General features: G+C 49.3%; 1 long non-coding RNA gene across 1 annotated transcript in view; it reads right to left on the reverse strand.

The window, feature by feature from the left end:
- Positions 1-12,212, reverse strand: part of LOC309626481 — a 188,975-nt gene that overhangs the window by 97,935 nt on the left and 78,828 nt on the right. The gene's annotated exons all lie outside the window — the stretch shown is intronic.

The raw sequence follows: 12,212 nt of genomic DNA on the forward strand, positions 1-12,212 counted from the left end.
TTTCACTCAACATAATGTCCTCACGGTTCATGCATGTTGTAGAAGACGGCAGAATTTCCTTCCTTTTTACAGGCTGAATAATATTCCACTGTATGGATAGACCATATTCTGTGTATCCATTCATCTGTGGATGGACATTTGAGTTGTTTCCACCTCTTGGCTACCGTGAATAATGCTGTCTTGAACATGGGTGTGCAAGTAACTCCTTGGGATCCAGGCCATTTATTTCTTAGAATATCCCCCTATCTGGGTTTGTTTGTTGCTTCTTTATGATTAGATCCAGCCTCTACATTTTTGGCAGGAACAGCCGGGAGTAGTGCCGTGTCCTCGGGGTAGGTCTTTGTGTGGTAGGTCTTTGTCTTATTCCTGCCCATGTTCACTTTGATCCCTTGTGTAGGATGGCGTCTGCCAGCTTCCTCTACTGTGAGGTTACTATTCCTCCTTTGTAATTAATAAGTGTCTTGTGGGGAGATACTCTGAGATGCTGCAAATATCCCATTTCTTGTCAAACTTTCAGCCACTCGATGACTCTTATCTGAAATAATTATTACCAAGTAGTGCCTTACAAATTTCATCGTTGTTTTTACACTTATTTGTTGGCATTCTGTGTAAAGAGATGCTCTTTCATCTCCTGCACCCATTCATTCATTCATTTTATTTGCAGGTGAATGGATTTGGGGATTCTCATTTTACTCAGGGTTATAATCTATTACTATTATTCGTTTTGTTGCCCAACTTGTACCAGATTTGACCCGTGGAATGCCTTAAAGTAGACCCTTGTGTCTTTTTTGACATCTCCTTATCATTTTCTCATGAAGTCACATGTCAACATCAATGATTCTTGTGGTTCCCATCTTTACACAGTCATCAATACAGGGTATACATCAAATACCAAATAACTGAGACTCAATTCGTCTGAAGCTGTACCATGGCCAAACCCCTCAGCGCGGCTGCTGATAATTCATCTGAGCGCTAAGCCAGCCAAGCATCAAGATCACAATCGTCTTGCACCCTAATTTCTGTGAACTCCATACACGCTCGGATGCTCTCAAGCTGTTTTATTTTGGGCATGTGTGTTGGTTGGGTCCTCGAGGAAGCAGACAGGAGTCAGAAGTGCAAGAGATTTATTGGGGGTAGTGCTTGTGAAAAATAAAGGGAGAGGGTTGCAGGCCTGATACCTGTGAACGGCGAATTGGGGGGTGTGCGGGAAGAGATGGAGGGCATCTCTGAGAAGTCTCTGCCAGCCCCGGTGGGGAGCTTCAGTGCAGAGCTTGCCCACTGTGGGCAGAAACGGCCAGGCCCTGGTGCCCCGCTGGGCTCAGTCCTTACCTGGGAGCTGCCGGGAGGGGCATGGCCTGGGCTCCGAGGCCACCATGGATCCCAAAGTGCTGTGGCTGGAGGCTCATTTAACTGCACCTCTCATAGCTGATGAGCAGGTTGTTTCTTAAGGGAGACCGGAGGGGCATACCTCTAAGGCGGCCGTAAGAAAAATATTTAAAGATTGTGTTTGTTAATTCAAAAATTGGAAATTTGAAACAGAACTAATTCCTACACGGGGGGTGAACATCTTCTTGGGATCCCACGCGTTTGTGACTCCCCGAGGTTTCAATCATCACTAGATGGGAAACGCTGGTCTAGGTGTCTAACTCCGTTCTTGTCTGGGGTTTCGAGCTGGCGTCTCTGATTGGTTCAGAGGGGCCGTAATGGTCTCCAGTTGCCCCAACGGGTGACTGGAAAGAATGAGTCGTCAGCTGGGATCACCGGAGGGCTATAGCATTCCAAGGGGCTTGTCAGAGGAATGTTCCACCCAATCTGTGGCTCCTGGCCCCGTGGCTACCCAGGCTGATCAGATGCGTGATTAAATGCTGGGTCAGCAGCTTTGTACCCAGATTCACTTAGTATCGTGGTTCTAGACTTAAAGACTTTACAACGGAAAAGGACCACTGACATCATGAGATCGTTCCACACTTCAGGTGTACAGAAGTGCCCTGCCCCAAATCACCAAGTTGATGAGCTGGGCCGGGGACTCACAATGCGGCAGGCACTGTGTCATCGTTCTGTCCCATCATGGTCCCCCGTAGCCTCCAGCCCGCAGTCGGGCTTCTGCTCCCGGGAGCAACACAATGCAAGTCAGCTCCCCTGTATTGGTACCTGGTTATCATTTTATCTCATCATCTTGTTCTTTATCTCACATGTAGTTCTTTAGCTGTTCCTCACAGAGTGGTTTCCAGATGCCTGGGGCCTTCTGATTGCCTTCCTCTGGATGTGTCTGAGTTTGTTACCGTTCCCTTAAAAGGCGTCTCCCAGAACCGGACACATGCGCAGTGTGGTCTTAGCGCGGCGATTACAGACCACCCGCCCCTCTAACTTGAACGCTAGGCGTTAGCACTGCCCAGCTGCTGTAGGCTTTCCAACATCTACTCAGTGCTGTTTTCTAAAACCTGCATTTAAACATTTTTTTGGCTTGATTTGGCTCTATTTTTAGAATGTTTTCCACCGGGAGAAGGAAGAAGTACAAGGGGGAACAGAGAGGGGAAAGGATGTCAGCTCTGATTTGGCAATTGCAGAGCTGCATGCGCCGTGGGGCGTAAGCCGACTTGCGACACAGCCTGCTCCCCACTTTCTCAACCTCGGCTCCCGGTGCATCGCCCTGGGCACTCACCACACGGCAGAAGGTGGCTGCTTGTCAGTTCTGTCCTCACCAGGGTCCTGGGTCAGGAGCCTCGGTTGTTTTGACTTCGGCTCTTCTCCGTGTGTGTGTGTGTGTGTGTGTGTGTGTGTGTGTGTGTGTGTGTTGAGGAAACCAAGGGCTGCAGACCAGGTCGTGTGTGTGTGTGTGTGTGTGTGTGTGTGTGTGTGTGTATGTGTGTTGAGGAAACCAAGGCCTGGAGACCAAGTCGTGTGTGTGTGTGTGTGTGTGTTGAGGAAACCAAGGGCTGGAGACCAGGTCGTGTGTGTGTGCGTGTGAGTGTGTGTTGAGGAAACCAAGAGCTGCAGACCAGGTCATGTGTGTGTGTGTGTGTTGAGGAAACCAAGGGCTGGAGACCAGGTCGTGTGTGTGTGTGTGTGAGTGTGTGAGTGTGTGTTGAAACCAAGGGCTGGAGACCAGGTCGTGTGTGTGTGTGTGTGTGTGTGTGTGTGAGTGTGTGTTGAGGAAACCAAGGGCTGGAGACCAGGTCGTGTGTGTGTGTGTGTGAGTGTGTGAGTGTGTGTTGAGGAAACCAAGAGCTGCAGACCAGGTCATGTGTGTGTGTGTGTGTGTGTTGAGGAAACCAAGGGCTGGAGACCAGGTCGTGTGTGTGTGCATGTGTGTGTGTGTGTGTGTGTGTCTGTGTGTTGAGGAAACCAAGGCTGGAGACCAGGTCGTGTGTGTGTGCATGTGTGTGTGTGTGTGTGTGTGTGTGTGTGTGTTGAGGAAACCAAGGGCTGGAGACCAGGTCGTGTGTGTGTGCATGTGTGTGTGTGTGTGTGTGTGTGTGTGTGTGTGTGTGTTGAGGAAACCAAGGGCTGGAGACCAGGTCGTGTGTGTGTGCGTGTGTGTGTGTGTGTGTGTGTGTGTTGTGTGTTGAGGAAACCAAGGGCTGGAGACCAGGTCGTGTGTGTGTGCGTGTGTGTGTGTGTGTGTGTGTGTGCGTGTGTGTGTGTGTTGAGGAAACCAAGGGCTGGAGACCAGGTCGTGTGTGTGTGCGTGTGTGTGTGTGTTGAGGAAACCAAGGGCTGGAGACCAGGTCGTGGAGCCTCAAGAGGAGAAGAAGTCTACTAACACGCCTCAGCCACCACCTCGGGCTGGGCCTGGATGATTCAGAAAATGCTAACCTTCATGTATGTGTTGAGTACTGGAGTGTTTGCCTGAGCACTTTCCGTGGCATCTGATTTGACCCCCTTCCCCACCTCGCCAGGTGCACAGGCAGCGATTATCCGGATTTTCCAGATGAGCCAGCTGCTCACCAGGGCGAGTGGCTCTCTGTCCCTCTCCGAGCCCTGGGGTTCCCTGAGTGGTTACGGAGGCTACTTCCAGCCCATGATGCGAGCCATATAGCATCACTGCAAATACGTTTTTCCTTCATCCAACATACTGAAGACGTCCTGTGTGCCTGACATGATGGCAGGCTCTGGTGATACACGGATGAATAGCTGTCTGTGTTTTAAGTGCTTATAGTCTAGTAATTACCATCCAGTTTCTATTTGCATTTCATTGAGAGCAATTAGAATCCTTGGAGAAGTGGAGGAGATGCTTCCAGACCATCTAGAGGGCTCATGGGCAGAGGAGGGAACTTGGGTCCAGAGAGGGCAATCCCATGACCTGGTACAGACAGGGTCAGGGTGGGGTCCAGGCTCCCATCCCTAGCCCACGCCCCTCCCCACCCTGCAGTCTCTTCCTCGCCCCCACTCCCGCTGAATAAGCTTTGGAGACCAGACAGGGCTGGTTTGCGTAGTTGAGGATCCAAACCTGGGTTATCCATAGGTTCCCTAGTATCACTTTTTGCCAGTCATTTCAAGAGCCTGGCTGTGGTATTAACAGCAGGTCTTATGGTGTCAGTCATCATTCACTCCTCCCTAGAACCTGATTCCTTTCACATCGTGGGGCCAGTCCACTCTTGCTCTGCTGTGTGCCGTGGAAGGCTGTGTTCACGCTGCTTTAAAGCCCAGGAGTGGGCTTCTGAGCCTGAAGAGTGCATGTCTCATGGGGACACGACGGCTGCTCACACAGCTTGGAGGGTGGGCATCTGCCCTGGAGGAGGGGGCAGGTGGCAGAGAGAGAATTGAGGGAAGTTGCAGGAAGGGACATTTGTCTGTCTGGCCAGCAGCCCATCTAATAATAGAATGACCAGCCCGAAGCCACAGGTTCAAGCTGAGGCTTTGCGGGAGGGCCGTCAGATTTCTAGATTGGGGTTTGTAGATGCGGTGTGGAAACAGCCTAGGGAACATGCAGGGTGTGGAGGGTGGGGATGTGAGCTGTTCCAGCAGCAGAAGAAGGTGTCAGGTGCGGGCGGGGGAGCGGCTGGGAGCTTGACCCTCTCCCCTGGCTCCACCTTCGCCTCAGCCATGGCTAACCTGCAAGTCTGAGAATCATCATTTAGCCAGGAGATTGTTTAGCTAAAAACGGGGGTTCTGCTGCTAAGGATGATGGGAAGAGTGGCTACTGGGGTGAGTGATGGTTCATTTTATGTGTCAACCTGACTGGGCCAAGGGGTGCCCAGGTAGCTGGTAAAACATGATTTCTGGGTGTGTGTGCGCGCGGATGTTTCTGGAGAGACTGCCTCTGATTCAGCGGACTGAGTAAAGCATATGGTCCTCCCCAAAGCGGTGTACACCATCCTGTCTGGTGAGGGCCTGGGTGGGACAGAAGCGTGGAGGAAGGGTGAACTCGCTCTCTCGGCATGAGTTGGGGTGTCCATCCTCTTCTGTCCTTGGACATCGGACCTCGGAGCTCCTGGTTCTCAGGCCTTCAGGCTCTGAGTGAATCCCCCCTGCTTTCCTGGGTCTCCAGCCTGCACACGGCAGCTGGTGGGACCTCTCAGCCTCCAAAACCGTATAATGAGTGTCCTTTTGTACATACATACATATTTCTCAGGAGAACCGTGACTATTACAGGAAGTAATGCAACCTCCCAGCTATGTGATGGATTTCACTGAGCAGGGTGGAGTGGCGAAGGTGGAGGAATCAGGGAACCTGTTTTCTAGCTTAGATGCCACCACCTGGCTGAGAGTTCAGGGTGAGATGCAGGGTCTGGAGAAAGCTGAAGGCTCGCTTTGCACAGAGCTCTTGGCTACAAAATCGTGAGCCCACTGTGTGCCAGGGGCTCTACTGTGCACTCTTCATACGAAAACCCCATTGTATATAGGTGGGCATTGTCCCCGATGCATCGTTGAGCAAAGCCACTCTGGTACAGCAGGTCACACCCGCCTGATGTGGAATGAACACGATGTGAAATGATTTTGTTCGGTCTCCTCCCCTCTCCTCCTTCCCTACCCCTTGTGTGGTTGATGACAAGGGGCCTGGGTAAGGAGCCAAGTGGGGGAAGGCTGCCAGTCGGCAGGTGCAGACTGGGCTGTGGATGCAGAGGTCTGGGCTGACCGTGTCTTTTCTGTTTTTCTCCGGTCTCTCGAGTTTGCTTTCTCCTGGTCTTTCGAGTATCCTCTTCTCCTCTGTCTTGTTTACCACCCTGTCCTAACTTGAACAGGTTTAATATCTTCATTTTTCAGATCGCTCTCTGTCTTCCCTCATCCGCTGTCTTTTTTTTTAAATTGAGGCAAAATTCACATAACATAAAATGAACCATTTTATTTATTTATTTATTTTTATTTTTTTTTATAAGTGGGTTTTTTTTTTTTTTTTTTAAACTTTGGGTTTATTTATTTATTTTTGGCTGTGTTGGGTCTTTGTTTCTGTGCGAGGGCTTTCTCTAGTTGCGGCAAGCGGGGGCCACTCTTCATCGCGGTGCGCGGGCCTCTCACTATCGCGGCCTCTCTTGTTGCGGAGCACAGGCTCCAGATGCGCAGGCTCAGTAACTGTGGCTCACGGGCCTAGATGCTCCGCGGCATGTGGGATCTTCCCAGACCAGGGCTCGAACCCGTGTCCCCTGCATTGGCAGGCAGACTCTCAACCACTGCGCCACCAGGGAAGCCCCTAAAATGAACCATTTTAAAGCACACAATTCAGTGGCATTTAGTACAGCCACAGTGCTGTGCAACCCTTGCCTCTATCCAATTCCAAAACGCGTTCATCACTTGGAAAGGAAGCCCCATCCCCAGTAAGCAGTCACGCCTGTTCTCATCGGCCCCTGGCAAGCACTAATCTGCTTTCTGTCTGTATGGATTTACCTATTCCGGATATTTCCCATTGATGGAATCACACAGTACATAACCTTTTGTGTCTGGTTTCTTTCACTTTGCATAATTGTATTAGTTTGCTCCGGCTGCCATGACAAATACCACAGACTGGGTGGCTTACACAACAGACACTTATTTTCTCATGGTTCTGGAGGCTGGAAGTCCAAGATGAGGTTGGGTTTCTCCTGAGGCCTCTCTCCTTGGCTTGCAGATGCCCGGCTTTTTGCTGTGTCCTCACAGGGCCTTTCCTCTGTGGGCATACACACCTGGTATGTCTTGCTGTGTCCAAATTCCTCTTCTTTTTTTTTTTTTGGCCATGCCACACGGCTTATGGGATTTTAGTTCCCTGACCAGGGATTGAACCCGGGCCCTCGGCAGTGAGAGCACGGAGTCCTAACCACTGGACCCCAGGGAATTTCCAAATTCCTCTTCTTATAGAGACACTAGTCAGGTTGGATGAGGGTCCATGCTAACGGCCTCATTTAACTTAATTACTTTTTTAAAGACTGTATGTCCAAATGCAGTCACATTCTGAGGTACTAGGGGTTAGGGCTTCAGCATATGAGTTCTAGGGGAACACAACTCAGTCCATACCTGTAATGTCTTCAAGGTTTATCCATGTTGCAGTGTGTTTCAATACCTCCTTCCTTTTCTTTTTAAATTTTTAAAAAATGTATTTATTTATTTATTTTTGGCTGCATTGGGTCTTCGTTGCTGCGCGTGGGCTTTCTCTAGTTGCGGCGATCGGGGGCTACTCTTCGTTGCGGTGTGCGGGCTTCTCCTTGTGGTGGCTTCTCTTGTTGCGGAGCACAGGCTCTAGGCGCACGGGTTTCAGTAGTTGTGGCTCGCAGGCTCTAGAGCGCAGGCTCAGTAGTTGTGGTGCACGGGCTCAGTTGCTCTGCGGCATGTGTGATCTTCCTCCACCAGGGCTCGAACCTGTGTCCCCTGCATTGGTAGGCGGATTCTTAACCATTGCACCACCATGGAAGTCCCCCTCCTTCCTTTTCATGACCGAATAATATTCCACTGTATGCATGGACCACATTTTGTCTTTCCGTTCATCTCTTGATGGACACTTGGGCCTTTGGTTGTTGCGAAAAATGCTGCTACATCCACTGCCTTTTTGCATAAAGGAGTTACTGGCACTGGGGGATGGGTGGCAGAGGAGGGCCAGGTAGGATGTGTACACTGTCCCCAGGGAGCAGTGCTAAGTGTTTGGGTGCAGATTCAAAGTCCAGCCTTCTGTATCAGGGCAGCGCTGGCCCTCCTAAAGCTGGTAACAGGTATCTGACAAGCAGCTGTGCTGTTGTGAGCTTGCCTTGGGGCAGTGAAGAGCTGCTGGGTTGTTTGAGTCTTTAGTGGATGTAATCACTGTTCAGGCATTTGCACACTCTCCCTGGCATCTCTCTGGCCTCTTTATCCACCATGACTAATGGCTGAGTGATAGCTTTCTAACTGATGAAGAAACAGCAAGAGCTATCAAAAAGAATAACTCCAGAGTTGTCCAACTTATCCTCAGTTTATCTAGTGATGTACTCTGAAAATCTTTCACCTACTGAAAGTCACGCAGCCCTCTTCTCATGGCAGAGGTGGATTTTTGCCTGTTTCTTTTCCATCTGTGATTTGGGAGAGAGTGTCGTGCAGGTCCTAGAAGACCCTCAGACAGGGGACATCTGGGGTGGCTTAGTAGCTGCCATGGTTTTCCCTACTCCACAGTGAGTTTACCCAGAGCTGCTACATCAGTTTATCTGGGTCTTTCTTCACTTCTGGATTGTTTCTTCAATCTCTGTTCTGTGTTTGTGTCTATAAAATATTGTCATTGGGAAACTCTTCTGATAAGAAACAAAGCCACAAGTGTTCTAGGGCATATATCCATGCTCACAATGAAAACAAACCAGGTTGGTGTCAGAGAGGAACGGGTGGCCAGCCTTGTCTGTGTGGGGTCCCTGTGCCCCGGTGTCTGGTCCTCAGATTTTCTTCTTTAGAAGCTGGATTTTAGCAGTGCAGCCAGAGATGGTCAAGCCTAGGGAGACCAAGTCACAAACCAAACTGGTGAGAGAATGGTATTTAAACTAGATTGCACACTTGGTACGTCTCTAGGAGGATCATGGCTGCTGGTCAGAATAGAACATTCGGGTCTGCTCGCCGGTGGGCTGTCTGTGAGGGCAGGTAAGCGGGAGTTAGGGGGATTCTGTGCCTGGCGGGGCAGTGAAAGGAGCATGTGGGTTCCTGTCAGGGCTGCTGGCAGGAGCTATGTATCAGAAGCTGATACATAGTTTCTCAGCAAAGTACCCATTAATTTATCCTCACTGCAGACGGCAACTTTTTTCAGGATCTGAGGACCCTTTACCACAACGTATAGTGTGGTTACGGATCCCAACATCCAGTTATGGGTTTCAGCACCCTGATCTTTTTCTACCCCACCCCCGCCTCTTGTTTTAAAGCCTTGGAGAGGAATTTTCCAGAATAAAGGTTTCTGGCCTGGTCTCCTCTTCTAGTTTCATAGGATAAATGCTCTCTGCGGGAGGAGTGGAAGAGAAACTGTCTCCACGCAGGGGCCTGTCTCTTGAGCTCCCCTTGACCCCATCTTCCTTACACACCCAGAGTGGAGATCCTGGAGCTAACGGTTATTCCAGGATCCCAAGACCATTACCTGCTTATTATAACCTGTTCTTAGCACCGTAACCAGAGGCCAGTCTTTTTTTTTTTGCCACTGTGGCATGCAGGATCCTAGTTCCCTGACCAGGGATCGAAGCCGTGCCCCCTGCATTGGGAGCGCGGAGTCTTAACCACTGGACCACCAGGGAAGTCCCCAGAGGCCAGTCTTTAACCAAACATGCATTCTGTCAACCAGTGTTGACGGATACGTGCCACCAGCCCAGCTCTGTTCCAGGCCCCTCGGGATGGAAACAGCTGTGAAAGCGAGGAAGGTCCCTCCCGTCCTCTTGGTCATCCTTCTCAGTGCCCTTTGGGGACTTCCTCTTTCTCAGAACAGGAGCCAGTCGTCCTGATGGTCCACAAGGTGCCCCCTGACTGCCCCGCCCCCTCTTCACTCTCCTGTCCTCTCTGTGCCACCCACCTGGCTCTTCCCTGAATCCAGATCCTACCCCAGCGCCTCTGTCCGTGTGTCTCCACTTGGACGCCTCTTACTCCAGATACCTGGAAGGGCGACCGAAGATGCAGGACACAAAATGGAATGTGGACCATCTCGCCAACTTGTCACAGCACGTGTTGAAGGGACAGTATCTGGGCTATGTGAGGTTACCTAGGATCTAGTGCTGCTGTTAGCTTCTCCGGTTTCTTCTCGCAACTGGAAAATCTTAAGCCAAGGCTGTCGCTCCTGTGGGCCAGTGCTGCCCTGCTGCTACGGTGATGTCGTGCTGTTGACAGCCTGGCCGTAAAGATGTATTATCAACAATAGAGATTCGAAGCTTATCGAAGAATTTGAATAGTGTCTGAGAAATAGGATCTTTCTTTTCTTCTTTCCCTTGGCTAATCAATTAGGACATCTGAAAACCTTTGAGAAGTACACAGAAAGCCCAAGGCCTCCTCTACCTCTTTTTAAAAATTTTTTAAAGCTGACAGTTTTATTTCATAAAATAGTAATTTCTTTTTAAATTAGCTCAGCTGTGGTGTCGACCATGAGCCTTTTCTGCATCAGTAGGCGAGGCTGTCCCAGTATGAGGGCTGGGACTCTTTGGGAGGCTATCTCTCTGTCTTCATATGCTAAGTAGCACTTTACATTGTAGGTTCATTTGAAAGTTTTTAGTTATTAATCTTCATAATCGTTTCTTAAGACGATTCTTATTTTTGGGTGACACTTGAAAGAATACCAGCCTAGCCGGAGAACTCGTTTTTTATTCCTTTGCTTATTAGCTATGTGATCACAGGGAAGTAATGTAATATTTCTGAGCCTCAGTTTCATTAACTCTAAGGGAAAAAGGTAGGGGCGCGCGCACACACGCGTGTGCGTGTCTGTGTGTGTTTGTGTGTTAGGGACACTGTGAAATTCACAAATGAATTCATAATTCTGACAAGGACCACATCTCACTTGACTCTGGAGACCCCGGGACAGTTGCTTTCAGTGAATACTTGTTTCATGTGGGAAGAAATGAGAGATACTGACTTTTAGTTCCATGTTTGCTCTTGGGCTTAGCAGAGAAAGGCTGAAGGACAATGAAATGGATATGAAATTCCCAGCGGATCTGCCCCCATTACATGCAAACTTTCCTTATTCCCTCAACCTGGACTTTACCCTGAGCCTGCATTTGGCATAATCTTACCCAACACCTCTCTCTTAGTTCCCCGCTTGTATTCTAATTCGTGTACATTTCCCCCTCTGGTCTTCAATTACAAGCTCTTGGGCGTGGGAGATCTTTCTTTGTCATACCCGGAGCGAGATGGAGCACGGAACACCTTGATGACAGCTGTGTGATCACCTGCTCTTCCTGGCTGGACCCGAGCTTGTTGAGGTTCCGGTGCAGCCTGTTCGGTGTCTGACACGCAGCCACTGCCTGTGAGCATCTATTACATGTGCCAGAAGATGCACAGTGAGCTGCTTATCTCTGTGGCTCCTCTTCCCTCCGGGAAAGACAGGCTCAGCATAGCCGTCTGGAGTCCTCAGCTGAACTCTGCATGTGTCTTCTCTTTATTTTGTGTTGTGCATGCAAATTGGTGACAACAAAGAGTACAAACCCACCAATATTCTCCCGACGATCTACGCAAAGCCCAGAAATAGAATCATCCCCCCACCCCAAGTAAAACACAGCTTGAGCTTGATTCCGTTTTTCCACAGGTGCAGGATTTGTGCAAATTCTGTTTGTATATTTGTGTCATTTGCAAGAAGCAAAGGTGTTAGGAACACATGCAAATCACTACAGAGTTCTTGGCTACCTTTCCGTCAGTTCCCTTCTCCCTCAAAGCCTGGATCTATACCATCTATGCTTTTCTTCTTCTTTTTTCCTCCAGAATTTGAGCAAACTGAGCTATCATCGATTTAAAATTTGGGGAGTTTTTAAAAAACTTTTTATTTTGAAATACAAGAAGTTACAAAATAGTACGTAGAGTCCCATGAACCCTTCACCCCGCCTCCTTTAATGGTGACCTCTTATATGACTGTAGTAAAATATCAAAACCAGGAAATTGACGTTGGTACAGGACTGTTAACTAGACTACAGAATATCTGATTTTTAAAAAGCACACATATTCTGAAGTCATAAAGTAATACTTTTAAACACAAATAACATATGTCTTGATATAGGGTGAGGAGGTTGACAGGGAGTGTAAAATACTCTCAAAACAGGAGCCTGGTGGGATGCTAAGTGTGAAACACCCAGGGGCAGTTTTAATAGCGTGGTCCCAAGGTCAGGGGCGTACACT

Source organism: Balaenoptera borealis (assembly GCF_965194805.1).
Source record: "Balaenoptera borealis genome assembly, chromosome: 3".
NCBI classification, from domain to species: Eukaryota; Metazoa; Chordata; class Mammalia; order Artiodactyla; family Balaenopteridae; genus Balaenoptera; species Balaenoptera borealis.